Source organism: Pan paniscus, chromosome 23 (genome assembly GCF_029289425.2).
Source record: "Pan paniscus chromosome 23, NHGRI_mPanPan1-v2.0_pri, whole genome shotgun sequence".
Taxonomy (NCBI): Eukaryota; Metazoa; Chordata; class Mammalia; order Primates; family Hominidae; genus Pan; species Pan paniscus.
The window spans coordinates 5,409,575-5,433,963 of record NC_085927.1 but is presented as its reverse complement, the minus strand read 5'-3'; positions in this window follow the sequence as shown (position 1 = coordinate 5,433,963).

Genomic DNA, 24,389 nt, shown 5'->3' with positions numbered 1-24,389 from the left:
TTTACTGTACCTTTTGATAATTTATGTACTGTATATAATATCTATTTGGTGTACTTTTGATATTTTATGTAAATTATATAATATATATTTGGCGTAGTTTTTGGTATTTTACATAGATTGTGCAATATATATTTACTGTAATTTTAGATTTTTTTTACGGTATATAGTGTACATTTCGTGTAATTTTTGATATTTAATGTACAGTATATTAAATATAATTAGTGTATTTTTTGATTGTTTATTTACAGTATATATAACCCATATTTGGTGTACTTTTTGGTATTTTATGTACAGTATGTAATATATATTTACTGTGCTTTTGGACATTTTATTTACATTATATAAAATGTATTTGGTGTACTTTCAGTTAATATTATATGTACAATATATGAAATAGATTTACTGTGCATTTTGATATTTAATGTACAGTATATAATATATATTTGGTGTACTTTTGATATTTTATGTAAATTATAAAATATATTTTTGGTGTAGTTTTGATATTTTAAATAGAATGTGTAATATATATTTACTGTAATTTTTGATATTTTATTAACCGTATATAATATACATTTTGAGTAATTTTTGATATTTTATGTACAGCATATTAAATATAATTACTGTAGTTTTTATAGTTTATTTACAGTATATATAACACATATTTGGTGTACTTTTTGACATTTTATGTACAGTATGTAATATATATTTACTGTACTATTGGATATTTAATTTACAGTATATAAAATATATTTGGTGTACTTTTAGTTAATATTATATGTACAATATATGAAATATATTTACTGTACATTTTGATATTTCATGTACTGTATATAATATCTATTTGGTGTACTTTTGATATTTTATGTAAATTATATAATATATATTTGGCGTAGTCTTTGATATTTCACATAGAGTGTGTAATATATATTTAGTGTAATTTTAGATTTTTTTTATGGTATATAGTATACATTTCGTGTAATTTTTGATATTTTATGTACAGTATATTAAATATAATTACTGTAGTTTTTGATTGTTTATTTCCAGTATATATAACACATATTTGTGTACTTTTTGATATTTTATGTACAGTATGTAATATATATTTACTGTACTATTGGATATTTTATTTACAGTATATAAAATGTATTTGGTGTACTTTTAGTTACTATTATATGTACCATATATGAAATATATATTCTGTACTTTTTGATATTTTATGTACTCTATATAATATCTATTTGGTGTACTTTTGATATTTTATGTAAATTATATAATATATATTTGGCGTAGTTTTTGATATTTCACATAGTGTGTGCAATATATATTTACTGTAATTTTAGATATTTTTTTATGGTATATAGTATACATTTCATGTAATTATTGATCTTTTATGTACAGTATATTAAATATAATTACTGTATTTTTTGATTGTTTATTTACAGTATATATAACACATATTTGGTGTACTTTTTGATATTTTATGTACAGTATGTAATATATATTTACTGTACTATTGGATATTTTATTTACAGTATATAAAATGTATTTGGTGTACTTTTAGTTAATATTATATGTTCAATATATGAAATATATTTACTGTACTTTTTGATATTTTATGTACTCTATATAATATCTATTTGGTGTACTTTTGATATTTTATGTAAATTATATAATATATATTTGGCGTAGATTTTGATATTTTACATAGTGTGTGCAATATATATTTACTGTAATTATAGATTTTTTTTACGGTATATAGTATACATTTCGTGTAATTTTTGATATTTTATGTACAGTATATTAAATATAATTACTGTAGTTTTTGATTGTTTACTTACAGTATATATAACACATATTTGGTGTACTTTTTGATATTTTATGTACAGTATGTAATATATATTTACTGTACTATTGGATATTTTATTTACAGTATATAAAATGTATTTGGTGTACTTTTAGTTAATATTATATGTACAATATATGGAATATATTTACTGTACTTTTTGATATTTCATGTGCTGTATATAATATCTATTTGGTGTACTTTTGATATTTTATGTAAATTATATAATATATATTTGGCGTAGTTTTTGATATTTTACATAGAGTGTGCAATATATATTTACTGTAATTTTAGATTTTTTTTATGGTATATAGTGTACATTTCGTGTAATTTTTGATATTTAATGTACAGTATATTAAATATAATTAGTGTATTTTTTGATTGTTTATTTACAGTATATATAACCCATATTTGGTGTACTTTTTGGTATTTTATGTACAGTATGTAATATATATTTACTGTGCTTTTGGACATTTTATTTACATTATATAAAATGTATTTGGTGTACTTTCAGTTAATATTATATGTACAATATATGAAATAGATTTACTGTGCATTTTGATATTTAATGTACAGTATATAATATATATTTGATGTACTTTTGATATTTTATGTATATTATAAAATATATTTTTGGTGTAGTATTGATATTTTAAATAGAATGTATAATATATATTTACTGTAATTTTTGATATTTTATTAACAGTATATAATATACATTTTTAGTAATTTTTGATATTTTATGTACAGTATATTAAATATAATTTCTGTAGTTTTTATAGTTTATTTACAGTATATATAACACATATTTGGTGTACTTTTTGACATTTTATGTACAGTATGTAATATATATTTACTGTACTATTGGATATTTTATTTACAGTATATAAAATATATTTGGTGTACTTTTAGTTAATATTATATGTACAATATATGAAATATATTTACTGTACTTTTTGATATTTCATGTACTGTATATAATATCTATTTGGTGTACTTTTGATATTTTATGTAAATTATATAGTATATATTTGGCGTAGTTTTTGATATTTTACATAGAGTGTGTAATATATATTTACTGTAATTTTGGATATTTTTTTACGGTATATAATATACATTTCGTGTAATTTTTGATCTTTTATGTACAGTATATTAAATATAATTACTGTAGTTTTTGATTGTTTATTTACAGTATATATAACACATATTTGGTGTACTTTTTGATATTTTATGTACAGTATGTAATATATATTTACTGTACTATTGGATATTTTATTTACAGTATATAAACTGTATTTGGTGTACTTTTAGTTAATATTATATGTACAATATATGAAATATATTTACTGTACTTTTTGATAATTTATGTACTGTATATAATATCTATTTGGTGTACTTTTGATATTTTATGTAAATTATATAATATATATTTGGCGTAGTTTTTGGTATTTTACATAGAGTGTGCAATATATATTTACTGTAATTTTAGATTTTTTTTACAGTATATAGTGTACATTTCGTGTAATTTTTGATATTTAATGTACAGTATATTAAATATAATTAGTGTATTTTTTGATTGTTTATTTACAGTATATATAACCCATATTTGGTGTACTTTTTGGTATTTTATGTGCAGTATGTAATATATATTTACTGTGCTTTTGGACATTTTATTTACATTATATAAAATGTATTTGGTGTACTTTCAGTTAATATTATAGGTACAATATATGAAATAGATTTACTGTGCATTTTGATATTTAATGTACAGTATATAATATATATTTGGTGTACTTTTGATATTTTATGTAAATTATAAAATATATTTTTGGTGTAGTATTGATATTTTAAATTGAATGTGTAATATATATTTACTGTAATTTTTGATATTTTATTAACAGTATATAATATACATTTTGAGTAATTTTTGATATTTTATGTACAGTATATTAAATATAATTACTGTAGTTTTTATAGTTTATTTACAGTATATATAACACATATTTGGTGTACTTTTTGACATTTTATGTACAGTATGTAATATATATTTACTGTACTATTGGATATTTTATTTACAGTATATAAAATATATTTGGTGTACTTTTAGTTAATATTATATGTACAATATATGAAATATATTTACTGTACATTTTGATATTTCATGTACTGTATATAATATCTATTTGGTGTACTTTTGATATTTTATGTAAATTATATAATATATATTTGGCGTAGTCTTTGATATTTCACATAGAGTGTGTAATATATATTTACTGTAATTTTAGATTTTTTTTATGGTATATAGTATACATTTCGTGTAATTTTTGATATTTTATGTACAGTACATTAAATATAATTACTGTAGTTTTTGATTGATTATTTACAGTATATATAACACATATTTGTGTACTTTTTGATATTTTATGTACAGTATGTAATATATATTTACTGTACTATTGGATATTTTATTTACAGTATATAAAATATATTTGGTGTACCTTTAGTTAATATTATATGTACCATATATGAAATATATTTACTGTACTTTTTGATATTTTATGTACTCTATATAATATCTATTCGGTGTACTTTTGATATTTTATGTAAATTAAATAATATATATTTGGCGTAGTTTTTGATATTTTACATAGTGTGTGCAATATATATTTACTGTAATTTTAGATATTTTTTTATGGTATATAGTATACATTTCATGTAATTTTTGATCTTTTATGTACAGTATATTAAATATAATTACTGTATTTTTTGATTGTTTATTTACAGTATATATAACACATATTTGGTGTACTTTTTGATATTTTATGTACAGTATGTAATATATATTTACTGTACTATTGGATATTTTATTTACAGTATATAAAATGTATTTGGTGTACTTTGAGTTAATATTATATGTTCAATATATGAAATATATTTACTGTACATTTTGATATTTTATGTACTCTATATAATATCTATTTGGTGTACTTTTGATATTTTATGTAAATTACATAATATATATTTGGCGTAGATTTTGATATTTTACATAGAGTGTGCAATATATAATTACTGTAATTATAGATTTTTTTTTACGGTATATAGTATACATTTCGTGTAATTTTTGATATTTTATGTACAGTATATTAAATATAATTAGTGTATTTTTTGATTGTTTATTTACAGTATATATAACACATATTTGGTGTACTTTTTGGTATTTTATGTACAGTATGTAATATATATTTACTGTGCTTTTGGACATTTTATTTACATTATATAAAATGTATTTGGTGTACTTTCAGTTAATATTATATGTACAATATATGAAGTAGATTTACTGTGCATTTTGATATTTAATGTACAGTATATAATATATATTTGGTGTTCTTTTGATATTTTATGTAAATTATAAAATATATTTTTGGTGTAGTTTTGATATTTTAAATAGAATGTGTAATATATATTTACTGTAATTTTTGATATTTTATTAACAGTATATAATATACATTTTGAGTAATTTTTGATATTTTATGTAAAGTATATTAAATATAATTACTGTAGTTTTTATAGTTTATTTACAGTATATATAACACATATTTGGTGTACTTTTTGACATTTTATGTACAGTATGTAATATATATTTACTGTACTATTGGATATTTTATTTACAGTTTATAAAATATATTTGGTGTACTTTAGTTAATATTATATGTACAATATATGAAATATATTTACTGTACTTTTTGATATTTCATGTACTGTATATAATATCTATTTGGTGTACTTTTGATATTTTATGTAAATTATATAATATATATTTGGTGTAGTTTTTGATATTTTACATAGAGTGTGTAATATATATTTACTGTAATTTTAGATAATTTTTATACGGTATATAGTATACATTTCGTGTAATTTTTGATCTTTTATGTACAGTATATTAAATATAATTAATGTATTTTTTGATTCTTTATTTACAGTATATATAACACATATTTGGTGTACTTTTTGATATTTTATGTACAGTATGTAATATATATTTACTGTACTATTGGATATTTTATTTACAGTATATAAAATGTATTTGGTGTACTTTTAGTTAATATTATATGTACAATATATGAAATATATTTACTGTACTTTTTGATATTTTATGTACTGTATATAATATCTATTTGGTGTACTTTTGATATTTTATGTAAATTATATAATATATATTTGGCGTAGTTTTTGATATTTTACATAGAGTGTGCAATATATATTTACTGTAATTTTAGATTTTTTTTACGGTATATAGTGTACATTTCATGTAATTTTTGATATTTAATGTACAGTATATTAAATATAATTAGTGTGTTTTTTGATTGTTTATTTACAGTATATATAACACATATTTGGTGTACTTTTTGGTATTTTATGTACAGTATGTAATATATATTTACTGTGCTTTTGGACATTTTATTTACATTATATAAAATGTATTTGGTGTACTTTCAGTTAATATTATATGTACAATATATGAAATAGATTTACTGTGCATTTTGATATTTAATGTACAGTATATAATATATATTTGGTGTACTTTTGATATTTTATGTATATTATAAAATACATTTTTGGTGTAGTATTGATATTTTAAATAGAATGTGTAATATATATTTACTGTAATTTTTGATATTTTATTAACAGTATATAATATACATTTTGAGTAATTTTTGATATTTTATGTACAGTATATTAAATATAATTACTGTAGTTTTTATAGTTTATTTACAGTATATATAACACATATTTGATGTACTTTTAGACATTTTATGTACAGTATGTAATATATATTTACTGTACTATTGGATATTTTATTTACAGTATATAAAATATATTTGGTGTTCTTTTAGTTAATATTATATGTACAATATATGAAATATATTTACTGTACTTTTTGATATTTCATGTACTGTATATAATATCTATTTGGTGTACTTTTGATATTTTATGTAAATTATATAGTATATATTTGGCGTAGTTTTTGATATTTTACATAGAGTGTGTAATATATATTTACTGTAATTTTAGATATTTTTTTACGGTATATAGTATACATTTCGTGTAATTTTTGATCTTTTATGTACAGTATATTAAATATAATTACTGTAGTTTTTGATTGTTTATTTACAGTATATATAACACATATTTGGTGTACTTTTTGATATTTCATGTACAGTATGTAATATATATTTACTGTACTATTGGATATTTTATTTACAGTATATAAAATGTATTTGGTGTACTTTTAGTTAATATTATATGTACAATATATGAAATATATTTACTGTAGTTTTTGATAATTTATGTACTGTATATAATATCTATTTGGTGTACTTTTGATATTTTATGTAAATTATATAATATATATTTGGCGTAGTTTTTGGTATTTTACATAGATTGTGCAATATATATTTACTGTAATTTTAGATTTTTTTTACGGTATATAGTGTACATTTCGTGTAATTTTTGATATTTAATGTACAGTATATTAAATATAATTAGTGTATTTTTTGATTGTTTATTTACAGTATATATAACCCATATTTGGTGTACTTTTTGGTATTTTATGTACAGTATGTAATATATATTTACTGTGCTTTTGGACATTTTATTTACATTATATAAAATGTATTTGGTGTACTTTCAGTTAATATTATATGTACAATATATGAAATAGATTTACTGTGCATTTTGATATTTAATGTACAGTATATAATATATATTTGGTATACTTTTGATATTTTATGTAAATTATAAAATATATTTTTGGTGTAGTTTTAATATTTTAAATAGAATGTGTAATATATATTTACTGTAATTTTTGATATTTTATTAACAGTATATAATATACATTTTGAGTAATTTTTGATATTTTATGTACAGTATATTAAATATAATTACTGTACTATTTATAGATTATTTACAGTATATATAACACATAGTTGGTGTACTTTTTGACATTTTATGTACAGTATGTAATATATACTTACTGTACTATTGGATATTTTATTTACAGTATATAAAATATATTTGGTGTACTTTGAGTTAATATTATATGTACAATATATGAAATATATTTACTGTACTTTTTGATATTTCATGTACTTTATATAATATCTATTTGGTGTACTTTTGATATTTTATGTAAATTATATAATATATATTTGGCGTAGTTTTTGATATTTTACATAGTGTGTGCAATATATATTTACTGTAATTTTAGATTTTTTTTATGGTATATAGTATACATTTCATGTAATTTTTGATCTTTTATGTACAGTATATTAAATATAATTACTGTATTTTTGATTGTTTATTTACAGTATATATAACACATATTTGGTGTACTTTTTGATATTTTATGTACAGTATGTAATATATATTTACTGTACTATTGGATATTTTATTTACAGTATATAAAATGTATTTGGTGTACTTTTAGTTAATATTATATGTTCAATATATGAAATATATTTACTGTACTTTTTGATATTTTATGTACTCTATATAATATCTATTTGGTGTACTTTTGATATTTTATGTAAATTATATAATATATATTTGGCGTAGCTTTGATATTTTACATAGAGTGTGCAATATATATTTACTGTAATTATAGATTTTTTTTTACGGTATATAGTATACATTTCGTGTAATTTTTGATATTTTATGTACAGTATATTAAATATAATTAGTGTATTTTTTGATTGTTTATTTAGAGTATATATAACACATATTTGGTGTACTTTTTGGTATTTTATGTACAGTATGTAATATATATTTACTGTGCTTTTGGACATTTTATTTACATTATATAAAATGTATTTGGTGTACTTTCAGTTAATATTATATGTACAATATATGAAGTAGATTTACTGTGCATTTTGATATTTAATGTACAGTATATAATATATATTTGGTGTTCTTTTGATATTTTATGTAAATTATAAAATATATTTTTGGTGTAGTTTTGATATTTTAAATAGAATGTGTAATATATATTTACTGTAATATTTGATATTTTATTAACAGTATATAATATACATTTTGAGTAATTTTTGATATTTTATGTAAAGTATATTAAATATAATTACTGTAGTTTTTATAGTTTATTTACAGTATATATAACACATATTTGGTGTACTTTTTGACATTTTATGTACAGTATGTAATATATATTTACTGTACTATTGGATATTTTATTTACAGTTTATAAAATATATTTGGTGTACTTTAGTTAATATTATATGTACAATATATGAAATATATTTACTGTACTTTTTGATATTTCATGTACTGTATATAATATCTATTTGGTGTACTTTTGATATTTTATGTAAATTATATAATATATATTTGGTGTAGTTTTTGATATTTTACATAGAGTGTGTAATATATATTTACTGTAATTTTAGATAATTTTTATACGGTATATAGTATACATTTCGTGTAATTTTTGATCTTTTATGTACAGTATATTAAATATAATTAGTGTATTTTTTGATTCTTTATTTACAGTATATATAACACATATTTGGTGTACTTTTTGATATTTTATGTACAGTATGTAATATATATTTACTGTACTATTGGATATTTTATTTACAGTATATAAAATGTATTTGGTGTACTTTTAGTTAATATTATATGTACAATATATGAAATATATTTACTGTACTTTTTGATATTTTATGTACTGTATATAATATCTATTTGGTGTACTCTTGATATTTTATGTAAATTATATAATATATATTTGGCGTAGTTTTTGATATTTTACATAGAGTGTGCAATATATATTTACTGTAATTTTAGATTTTTTTTACGGTATATAGTGTACATTTCATGTAATTTTTGATATTTAATGTACAGTATATTAAATATAATTAGTGTGTTTTTTGATTGTTTATTTACAGTATATATAACACATATTTGGTGTACTTTTTGGTATTTTATGTACAGTATGTAATATATATTTACTGTGCTTTTGGACATTTTATTTACATTATATAAAATGTATTTGGTGTACTTTCAGTTAATATTATATGTACAATATATGAAATAGATTTACTGTGCATTTTGATATTTAATGTACAGTATATAATATATATTTGGTGTACTTTTGATATTTTATGTATATTATAAAATATATTTTTGGTGTAGTATTGATATTTTAAATAGAATGTGTAATATATATTTACTGTAATTTTTGATATTTTATTAACAGTACATAATATACATTTTGAGTAATTTTTGATATTTTATGTAGAGTATATTAAATATAATTACTGTAGTTTTTATAGTTTATTTACAGTATATATAACACATATTTGGTGTACTTTTTGACATTTTATGTACAGTATGTAATATAGATTTACTGTACTATTGGATATTTTATTTACAGTATATAAAATATATTTGGTGTACTTTTAGTTAATATTATATGTACAATATATGAAATATATTTACTGTACTTTTTGATATTTCATGTACTGTATATAATATCTATTTGGTGTACTTTTGATATTTTATATAAATTATATAGTATATATTTGGCGTAGATTTTGATATTTTACATAGAGTGTGTAATATATATTTACTGTAATTTTAGATATTTTTTTTACGGTATATAGTATACATTTCGTGTAATTTTTGATCTTTTATGTACAGTATATTAAATATAATTACTGTAGTTTTTGATTGTTTATTTACAGTATATATAACACATATTTGGTGTACTTTTTGATATTTTATGTACAGTATGTAATATATATTTACTGTACTATTGGATATTTTATTTACAGTATATAAAATGTATTTGGTGTACTTTTAGTTAATATTATATGTACAATATATGAAATATATTTACTGTACCTTTTGATAATTTATGTACTGTATATAATATCTATTTGGTGTACTTTTGATATTTTATGTAAATTATATAATATATATTTGGCGTAGTTTTTGGTATTTTACATAGATTGTGCAATATATATTTACTGTAATTTTAGATTTTTTTTACGGTATATAGTGTACATTTCGTGTAATTTTTGATATTTAATGTACAGTATATTAAATATAATTAGTGTATTTTTTGATTGTTTATTTACAGTATATATAACCCATATTTGGTGTACTTTTTGGTATTTTATGTACAGTATGTAATATATATTTACTGTGCTTTTGGACATTTTATTTACATTATATAAAATGTATTTGGTGTACTTTCAGTTAATATTATATGTACAATATATGAAATAGATTTACTGTGCATTTTGATATTTAATGTACAGTATATAATATATATTTGGTATACTTTTGATATTTTATGTAAATTATAAAATATATTTTTGGTGTAGTTTTAATATTTTAAATAGAATGTGTAATATATATTTACTGTAATTTTTGATATTTTATTAACAGTATATAATATACATTTTGAGTAATTTTTGATATTTTATTTACAGTATATTAAATATAATTACTGTACTATTTATAGTTTATTTACAGTATATATAACACATATTTGGTGTACTTTTTGACATTTTATGTACAGTATGTAATATATACTTACTGTACTATTGGATATTTTATTTACAGTATATAAAATATATTTGGTGTACTTTTAGTTAATATTATATGTACAATATATGAAATATATTTACTGTACTTTTTGATATTTCATGTACTGTATATAATATCTATTTGGTGTACTTTTGATATTTTATGTAAATTATATAATATATATTTGGCGTAGTTTTTGATATTTTACATAGAGTGTGCAATATATATTTACTGTAATTTTAGATAATTTTTTTACGGTATATAGTATACATTTCGTGTAATTTTTGATATTTTATGTACAGTATATTAAATATGATTAGTGTATTTTTTGATTGTTTATTTACAGAATATATAACACATATTTGGTGTACTTTTTGGTATTTTATGTACAGTATGTAATATATATTTACTGTGCTTTTGGACATTTTATTTACATTATATAAAATGTATTTGGTGTACTTTCAGTTAATATTATATGTACAATATATGAAATAGATTTACTGTGCATTTTGATATTTAATGTACAGTATATAATATATATTTGGTGTACTTTTGATATTTTATGTAAATTATAAAATATATTTTTGGTGTAGTTTTGATATTTTAAATAGAATGTGTAATATATATTTACTGTAATTTTTGATATTTTATTAACCGTATATAATATACATTTTGAGTAATTTTTGATATTTTATGTACAGCATATTAAATATAATTACTGTAGTTTTTATAGTTTATTTACAGTATATATAACACATATTTGGTGTACTTTTTGACATTTTATGTACAGTATGTAATATATATTTACTGTACTATTGGATATTTAATTTACAGTATATAAAATATATTTGGTGTACTTTTAGTTAATATTATATGTACAATATATGAAATATATTTACTGTACATTTTGATATTTCATGTACTGTATATAATATCTATTTGGTGTACTTTTGATATTTTATGTAAATTATATAATATATATTTGGCGTAGTCTTTGATATTTCACATAGAGTGTGTAATATATATTTAGTGTAATTTTAGATTTTTTTTATGGTATATAGTATACATTTCGTGTAATTTTTGATATTTTATGTACAGTATATTAAATATAATTACTGTAGTTTTTGATTGTTTATTTCCAGTATATATAACACATATTTGTGTACTTTTTGATATTTTATGTACAGTATGTAATATATATTTACTGTACTATTGGATATTTTATTTACAGTATATAAAATGTATTTGGTGTACTTTTAGTTACTATTATATGTACCATATATGAAATATATATACTGTACTTTTTGATATTTTATGTACTCTATATAATATCTATTTGGTGTACTTTTGATATTTTATGTAAATTATATAATATATATTTGGCGTAGTTTTTGATATTTTACATAGTGTGTGCAATATATATTTACTGTAATTTTAGATATTTTTTTATGGTATATAGTATACATTTCATGTAATTATTGATCTTTTATGTACAGTATATTAAATATAATTACTGTATTTTTTGATTGTTTATTTACAGTATATATAACACATATTTGGTGTACTTTTTGATATTTTATGTACAGTATGTAATATATATTTACTGTACTATTGGATATTTTATTTACAGTATATAAAATGTATTTGGTGTACTTTTAGTTAATATTATATGTTCAATATATGAAATATATTTACTGTACTTTTTGATATTTTATGTACTCTATATAATATCTATTTGGTGTACTTTTGATATTTTATGTAAATTATATAATATATATTTGGCGTAGATTTTGATATTTTACATAGAGTGTGCAATATATATTTACTGTAATTATAGATTTTTTTTACGGTATATAGTATACATTTCATGTAATTTTTGATATTTTATGTACAGTATATTAAATATAATTACTGTAGTTTTTGATTGTTTACTTACAGTATATATAACACATATTTGGTGTACTTTTTGATATTTTATGTACAGTATGTAATATATATTTACTGTACTATTGGATATTTTATTTACAGTATATAAAATGTATTTGGTGTACTTTTAGTTAATATTATATGTACAATATATGGAATATATTTACTGTACTTTTTGATATTTCATGTGCTGTATATAATATCTATTTGGTGTACTTTTGATATTTTATGTAAATTATATAATATATATTTGGCGTAGTTTTTGATATTTTACATAGAGTGTGCAATATATATTTACTGTAATTTTAGATTTTTTTTATGGTATATAGTGTACATTTCGTGTAATTTTTGATATTTAATGTACAGTATATTAAATATAATTAGTGTATTTTTTGATTGTTTATTTACAGTATATATAACCCATATTTGGTGTACTTTTTGGTATTTTATGTACAGTATGTAATATATATTTACTGTGCTTTTGGACATTTTATTTACATTATATAAAATGTATTTGGTGTACTTTCAGTTAATATTATATGTACAATATATGAAATAGATTTACTGTGCATTTTGATATTTAATGTACAGTATATAATATATATTTGATGTACTTTTGATATTTTATGTATATTATAAAATATATTTTTGGTGTAGTATTGATATTTTAAATAGAATATATAATATATATTTACTGTAATTTTTGATATTTTATTAACAGTATATAATATACATTTTTAGTAATTTTTGATATTTTATGTACAGTATATTAAATATAATTACTGTAGTTTTTATAGTTTATTTACAGTATATATAACACATATTTGGTGTACTTTTTGACATTTTATGTACAGTATGTAATATATATTTACTGTACTATTGGATATTTTATTTACAGTATATAAAATATATTTGGTGTACTTTTAGTTAATATTATATGTACAATATATGAAATATATTTACTGTACTTTTTGATATTTCATGTACTGTATATAATATCTATTTGGTGTACTTTTGATATTTTATGTAAATTATATAGTATATATTTGGCGTAGTTTTTGATATTTTACATAGAGTGTGTAATATATATTTACTGTAATTTTAGATATTTTTTTACGGTATATAATATACATTTCGTGTAATTTTTGATCTTTTATGTACAGTATATTAAATATAATTACTGTAGTTTTTGATTGTTTATTTACAGTATATATAACACATATTTGGTGTACTTTTTGATATTTTATGTACAGTATGTAATATATATTTTCTGTACTATTGGATATTTTATTTACAGTATATAAACTGTATTTGGTGTACTTTTAGTTAATATTATATGTACAATATATGAAATATATTTACTGTACTTTTTGATAATTTATGTACTGTATATAATATCTATTTGGTGTACTTTTGATATTTTATGTAAATTATATAATATATATTTGGCGTAGTTTTTGGTATTTTACATAGAGTGTGCAATATATATTTACTGTAATTTTAGATTTTTTTTACGCTATATAGTGTACATTTCGTGTAATTTTTGATATTTAATGTACAGTATATTAAATATAATTAGTGTATTTTTTGATTGTTTATTTACAGTATATATAACCCATATTTGGTGTACTTTTTGGTATTTTATGTGCAGTATGTAATATATATTTACTGTGCTTTTGGACATTTTATTTACATTATATAAAATGTATTTGGTGTACTTTCAGTTAATATTATAGGTACAATATATGAAATAGATTTACTGTGCATTTTGATATTTAATGTACAGTATATAATATATATTTGGTGTACTTTTGATATTTTATGTAAATTATAAAATATATTTTTGGTGTAGTATTGATATTTTAAATTGAATGTGTAATATATATTTACTGTAATTTTTGATATTTTATTAACAGTATATAATATACATTTTGAGTAATTTTTGATATTTTATGTACAGTATATTAAATATAATTACTGTAGTTTTTATAGTTTATTTACAGTATATATAACACATATTTGGTGTACTTTTTGACATTTTATGTACAGTATGTAATATATATTTACTGTACTATTGGATATTTTATTTACAGTATATAAAATATATTTGGTGTACTTTTAGTTAATATTATATGTACAATATATGAAATATATTTACTGTACATTTTGATATTTCATGTACTGTATATAATATCTATTTGGTGTACTTTTGATATTTTATGTAAATTATATAATATATATTTGGCGTAGTCTTTGATATTTCACATAGAGTGTGTAATATATATTTACTGTAATTTTAGATTTTTTTTATGGTATATAGTATACATTTCGTGTAATTTTTGATATTTTATGTACAGTACATTAAATATAATTACTGTAGTTTTTGATTGATTATTTACAGTATATATAACACATATTTGTGTACTTTTTGATATTTTATGTACAGTATGTAATATATATTTACTGTACTATTGGATATTTTATTTACAGTATATAAAATATATTTGGTGTACCTTTAGTTAATATTATATGTACCATATATGAAATATATTTACTGTACTTTTTGATATTTTATGTACTCTATATAATATCTATTCGGTGTACTTTTGATATTTTATGTAAATTAAATAATATATATTTGGCGTAGTTTTTGATATTTTACATAGTGTGTGCAATATATATTTACTGTAATTTTAGATATTTTTTTATGGTATATAGTATACATTTCATGTAATTTTTGATCTTTTATGTACAGTATATTAAATATAATTACTGTATTTTTTGATTGTTTATTTACAGTATATATAACACATATTTGGTGTACTTTTTGATATTTTATGTACAGTATGTAATATATATTTACTGTACTATTGGATATTTTATTTACAGTATATAAAATGTATTTGGTGTACTTTGAGTTAATATTATATGTTCAATATATGAAATATATTTACTGTACATTTTGATATTTTATGTACTCTATATAATATCTATTTGGTGTACTTTTGATATTTTATGTAAATTATATAATATATATTTGGCGTAGATTTTGATATTTTACATAGAGTGTGCAATATATATTTACTGTAATTATAGATTTTTTTTTACGGTATATAGTATACATTTCGTGTAATTTTTGATATTTTATGTACAGTATATTAAATATAATTAGTGTATTTTTTGATTGTTTATTTACAGTATATATAACACATATTTGGTGTACTTTTTGGTATTTTATGTACAGTATGTAATATATATTTACTGTGCTTTTGGACATTTTATTTACATTATATAAAATGTATTTGGTGTACTTTCAGTTAATATTATATGTACAATATATGAAGTAGATTTACTGTGCATTTTGATATTTAATGTACAGTATATAATATATATTTGGTGTTCTTTTGATATTTTATGTAAATTATAAAATATATTTTTGGTGTAGTTTTGATATTTTAAATAGAATGTGTAATATATATTTACTGTAATTTTTGATATTTTATTAACAGTATATAATATACATTTTGAGTAATTTTTGATATTTTATGTAAAGTATATTAAATATAATTACTGTAGTTTTTATAGTTTATTTACAGTATATATAACACATATTTGGTGTACTTTTTGACATTTTATGTACAGTATGTAATATATATTTACTGTACTATTGGATATTTTATTTACAGTTTATAAAATATATTTGGTGTACTTTAGTTAATATTATATGTACAATATATGAAATATATTTACTGTACTTTTTGATATTTCATGTACTGTATATAATATCTATTTGGTGTACTTTTGATATTTTATGTAAATTATATAATATATATTTGGTGTAGTTTTTGATATTTTACATAGAGTGTGTAATATATATTTACTGTAATTTTAGATAATTTTTATACGGTATATAGTATACATTTCGTGTAATTTTTGATCTTTTATGTACAGTATATTAAATATAATTAGTGTATTTTTTGATTCTTTATTTACAGTATATATAACACATATTTGGTGTACTTTTTGATATTTTATGTACAGTATGTAATATATATTTACTGTACTATTGGATATTTTATTTACAGTATATAAAATGTATTTGGTGTACTTTTAGTTAATATTATATGTACAATATATGAAATATATTTACTGTACTTTTTGATATTTTATGTACTGTATATAATATCTATTTGGTGTACTTTTGATATTTTATGTAAATTATATAATATATATTTGGCGTAGTTTTTGATATTTTACATAGAGTGTGCAATATATATTTACTGTAATTTTAGATTTTTTTTACGGTATATAGTGTACATTTCATGTAATTTTTGATATTTAATGTACAGTATATTAAATATAATTAGTGTGTTTTTTGATTGTTTATTTACAGTATATATAACACATATTTGGTGTACTTTTTGGTATTTTATGTACAGTATGTAATATATATTTACTGTGCTTTTGGACATTTTATTTACATTATATAAAATGTATTTGGTGTACTTTCAGTTAATATTATATGTACAATATATGAAATAGATTTACTGTGCATTCTGATATTTAATGTACAGTATATAATATATATTTGGTGTACTTTTGATATTTTATGTATATTATAAAATACATTTTTGGTGTAGTATTGATATTTTAAATAGAATGTGTAATATATATTTACTGTAATTTTTGATATTTTATTAACAGTATATAATATACATTTTGAGTAATTTTTGATATTTTATGTACAGTATATTAAATATAATTACTGTAGTTTTTATAGTTTATTTACAGTATATATAACACATATTTGATGTACTTTTAGACATTTTATGTACAGTATGTAATATATATTTACTGTACTATTGGATATTTTATTTACAGTATATAAAATATATTTGGTGTACTTTTAGTTAATATTATATGTACAATATATGAAATATATTTACTGTACTTTTTGATATTTCATGTACTGTATATAATATCTATTTGGTGTACTTTTGATATTTTATGTAAATTATATAGTATATATTTGGCGTAGTTTTTGATATTTTACATAGAGTGTGTAATATATATTTACTGTAATTTTAGATATTTTTTTACGGTATATAGTATACATTTCGTGTAATTTTTGATCTTTTATGTACAGTATATTAAATATAATTACTGTAGTTTTTGATTGTTTATTTACAGTATATATAACACATATTTGGTGTACTTTTTGATATTTCATGTACAGTATGTAATATATATTTACTGTACTATTGGATATTTTATTTACAGTATATAAAATGTATTTGGTGTACTTTTAGTTAATATTATAGGTACAATATATGAAATATATTTACTGTAGTTTTTGATAATTTATGTACTGTATATAATATCTATTTGGTGTACTTTTGATATTTTATGTAAATTATATAATATATATTTGGCGTAGTTTTTGGTATTTTACATAGATTGTGCAATATATATTTACTGTAATTTTAGATTTTTTTTACGGTATATAGTGTACATTTCGTGTAATTTTTGATATTTAATGTACAGTATATTAAATATAATTAGTGTATTTTTTGATTGTTTATTTACAGTATATATAACCCATATTTGGTGTACTTTTTGGTATTTTATGTACAGTATGTAATATATATTTACTGTGCTTTTGGACATTTTATTTACATTATATAAAATGTATTTGGTGTACTTTCAGTTAATATTATATGTACAATATATGAAATAGATTTACTGTGCATTTTGATATTTAATGTACAGTATATAATATATATTTGGTATACTTTTGATATTTTATGTAAATTATAAAATATATTTTTGGTGTAGTTTTAATATTTTAAATAGAATGTGTAATATATATTTACTGTAATTTTTGATATTTTATTAACAGTATATAATATACATTTTGAGTAATTTTTGATATTTTATGTACAGTATATTAAATATAATTACTGTACTATTTATAGATTATTTACAGTATATATAACACATAGTTGGTGTACTTTTTGACATTTTATGTACAGTATGTAATATATACTTACTGTACTATTGGATATTTTATTTACAGTATATAAAATATATTTGGTGTACTTTGAGTTAATATTATATGTACAATATATGAAATATATTTACTGTACTTTTTGATATTTCATGTACTTTATATAATATCTATTTGGTGTACTTTTGATATTTTATGTAAATTATATAATATATATTTGGCGTAGGTTTTGATATTTTACATAGTGTGTGCAATATATATTTACTGTAATTTTAGATTTTTTTTATGGTATATAGTATACATTTCATGTAATTTTTGATCTTTTATGTACAGTATATTAAATATAATTACTGTATTTTTTGATTGTTTATTTACAGTATATATAACACATATTTGGTGTACTTTTTGATATTTTATGTACAGTATGTAATATATATTTACTGTACTATTGGATATTTTATTTACAGTATATAAAATGTATTTGGTGTACTTTTAGTTAATATTATATGTTCAATATATGAAATATATTTACTGTACTTTTTGATATTTTATGTACTCTATATAATATCTATTTGGTGTACTTTTGATATTTTATGTAAATTATATAATATATATTTGGCGTAGTTTTTGATATTTTACATAGAGTGTGCAATATATATTTACTGTAATTATAGATTTTTTTTTACCGTATATAGTATACATTTCGTGTAATTTTTGATATTTTATGTACAGTATATTAAATATAATTAGGGTATTTTTTGATTGTTTATTTACAGTATATATAACACATATTTGGTGTACTTTTTGGTATTTTATGTACAGTATGTAATATATATTTACTGTGCTTTTGGACATTTTATTTACATTATATAAAATGTATTTGGTGTACTTTCAGTTAATATTATATGTACAATATATGAAGTAGATTTACTGTGCATTTTGATATTTAATGTACAGTATATAATATATATTTGGTGTTCTTTTGATATTTTATGTAAATTATAAAATATATTTTTGGTGTAGTTTTGATATTTTAAATAGAATGTGTAATATATATTTACTGTAATTTTTGATATTTTATTAACAGTATATAATATACATTTTGAGTAATTTTTGATATTTTATGTAAAGTATATTAAATATAATTACTGTAGTTTTTATAGTTTATTTACAGTATATATAACACATATTTGGTGTACTTTTTGACATTTTATGTACAGTATGTAATATATATTTACTGTACTATTGGATATTTTATTTACAGTTTATAAAATATATTTGGTGTACTTTAGTTAATATTATATGTACAATATATGAAATATATTTACTGTACTTTTTGATATTTCATGTACTGTATATAATATCTATTTGGTGTACTTTTGATATTTTATGTAAATTATATAATATATATTTGGTGTAGTTTTTGATATTTTACATAGAGTGTGTAATATATATTTACTGTAATTTTAGATAATTTTTATACGGTATATAGTATACATTTCGTGTAATTTTTGATCTTTTATGTACAGTATATTAAATATAATTAGTGTATTTTTTGATTCTTTATTTACAGTATATATAACACATATTTGGTGTACTTTTTGATATTTTATGTACAGTATGTAATATATATTTACTGTACTATTGGATATTTTATTTACAGTATATAAAATGTATTTGGTGTACTTTTAGTTAATATTATATGTACAATATATGAAATATATTTACTGTACTTTTTGATATTTTATGTACTGTATATAATATCTATTTGGTGTACTTTTGATATTTTATGTAAATTATATAATATATATTTGGCGTAGTTTTTGATATTTTACATAGAGTGTGCAATATATATTTACTGTAATTTTAGATTTTTTTTACGGTATATAGTGTACATTTCATGTAATTTTTGATATTTAATGTACAGTATATTAAATATAATTAGTGTGTTTTTTGATTGTTCATTTACAGTATATATAACACATATTTGGTGTACTTTTTGGTATTTTATGTACAGTATGTAATATATATTTACTGTGTTTTTGGACATTTTATTTACATTATATAAAATGTATTTGGTGTACTTTCAGTTAATATTATATGTACAATATATGAAATAGATTTACTGTGCATTTTGATATTTAATGTACAGTATATAATATATATTTGGTGTACTTTTGATATTTTATGTATATTATAAAATACATTTTTGATGTAGTATTGATATTTTAAATAGAATGTGTAATATATATTTACTGTAATTTTTGATATTTTATTAACAGTATATAATATACATTTTGAGTAATTTTTGATATTTTATGTACAGTATATTAAATATAATTACTGTAGTTTTTATAGTTTATTTACAGTATATATAACACATATTTGGTGTACTTTTAGACATTTTATGTACAGTATGTAATATATATTTACTGTACTATTGGATATTTTATTTACAGTATCTAAAATATATTTGTTGTACATTTAGTTAATATTATATGTACAATATATGAAATATATTTACTGTACTTTTTGATATTTCATGTACTGTATATAATATCTATTTGGTGTACTTTTGATATTTTATGTAAATTATATAGTATATATTTGGCGTAGTTTTTGATATTTTACATAGAGTGTGTAATATATATTTACTGTAATTTCAGATATTTTTTTTACGGAATATAGTATACATTTCGTGTAATTTTTGATCTTTTATGTACAGTATATTAAATATAATTAGTGTAGTTTTTTATTGTTTATTTACAGTATATATAACACATATTTGGTTACTTTTTGATATTTCATGTACAGTATGTAATATATATTTACTGTACTATTGGATATTTTATTTACAGTATATAAAATGTATTTGGTGTACTTTTAGTTAATATTATATGTACAATATATGAAATATATTTACTGTACTTTTTGATAATTTATGTACTGTATATAACATCTATTTGGTGTACTTTTGATATTTTATGTAAATTATATAATATATATTTGGCGTAGTTTTTGGTATTTTACATAGATTGTGCAATATATATTTACTGTAATTTTAGATTTTTTTTACGGTATATAGTGTACATTTCGTGTAATTTTTGATATTTAATGTACAGTATATTAAATATAATTAGTGTATTTTTTGATTGTTTATTTACAGTATATATAACCCATATTTGGTGTACTTTTTGTATTTTATGTACAGTATGTAATATATATTTACTGTGCTTTTGGACATTTTATTTACATTATATAAAATGTATTTGGTGTACTTTCAGTTAATATTATATGTACAATATATGAAATAGATTTACTGTGCATTTTGATATTTAATGTACAGTATATAATATATATTTGGTATACTTTTGATATTTTATGTAAATTATAAAATATATTTTTGGTGTAGTTTTAATATTTTAAATAGAATGTGTAATATATATTTACTGTAATTTTTGGTATTTTATTAACAGTATATAATATACATTTTGAGTAATTTTTGATATTTTATGTACAGTATATTAAATATAATTACTGTACTATTTATAGTTTATTTACAGTATATATAACACATATTTGCTGTACTTTTTGACATTTTATGTACAGTATGTAATATATACTTACTGTACTATTGGATATTTTATTTACAGTATATAAAATATATTTGGTGTACTTTGAGTTAATATTATATGTACAATATATGAAATATATTTACTGTACTTTTTGATATTTCATGTACTGTATATAATATCTATTTGGTGTACTTTTGATATTTTATGTTAATTATATAATATATATTTGGCGTAGTTTTTGATATTTTACATAGAGTGTGTAATATATATTTACTGTAATTTTAGATTTTTTTTTACGGTATATAGGATACATTTCGTGTAATTTTTGATATTTTATGTACAGTATATTAAATATAATTACTGTAGTTTTTGATTGTTTATTTACAGTATATATAGCACACATTTGGTGTACTTTTTGATATTTTATGTACAGTATGTTATATATTTACTGTACTATTGGATATTTTATTTACAGTATATAAAATGTATTTGGTGTACTTTTAGTTAATATGATATGTACAATATATGAAATATATTTACTGTACTTTTTGATATTTCATGTGCTGTATATAATATCTATTTGGTGTACTTTTGATATTTTATGTAAATTATATAATATATATTTGGCGTAGTTTTTGATATTTTACATAGAGTGTGCAATATATATTTACTGTAATTTTAGATTTTTTTTACGCTATATAGTGTACATTTCGTGTAATTTTTGATATTTAATGTACAGTATATTAAATATAATTAGTGTATTTTTTGATTGTTTATTTACAGTATATATAACCCATATTTGGTGTACTTTTTGGTATTTTATGTACAGTATGTAATATATATTTACTGTGCTTTTGGACATTTTATTTACATTATATAAAATGTATTTGGTGTACTTTCAGTTAATATTATATGTACAATATATGAAATAGATTTACTGTGCATTTTGATATTTAATGTACAGTATATAATATATATTTGGTGTACTTTTGATATTTTATGTATATTATAAAATATATTTTTGGTGTAGTATTGATATTTTAAATAGAATGTGTAATATATATTTACTGTAATTTTTGATATTTTAACAGTATATAATATACATTTTGAGTAATTTTTGATATTTTATGTACAGTATATTAAATATAATTACTGTAGTTTTTATAGTTTATTTACAGTATATATAACACATATTTGGTGTACTTTTTGACATTTTATGTACAGTATGTAATATATATTTACTGTACTATTGGATATTTTATTTACAGTATATAAAATATATTTGGTGTACTTTTAGTTAATATTATATGTACAATATATGAAATATATTTACTGTACTTTTTGATATTTCATGTACTGTATATAATATCTATTTGGTGTATTTTTGATATTTTATGTAAATTATATAGTATATATTTGGCGTAGTTTT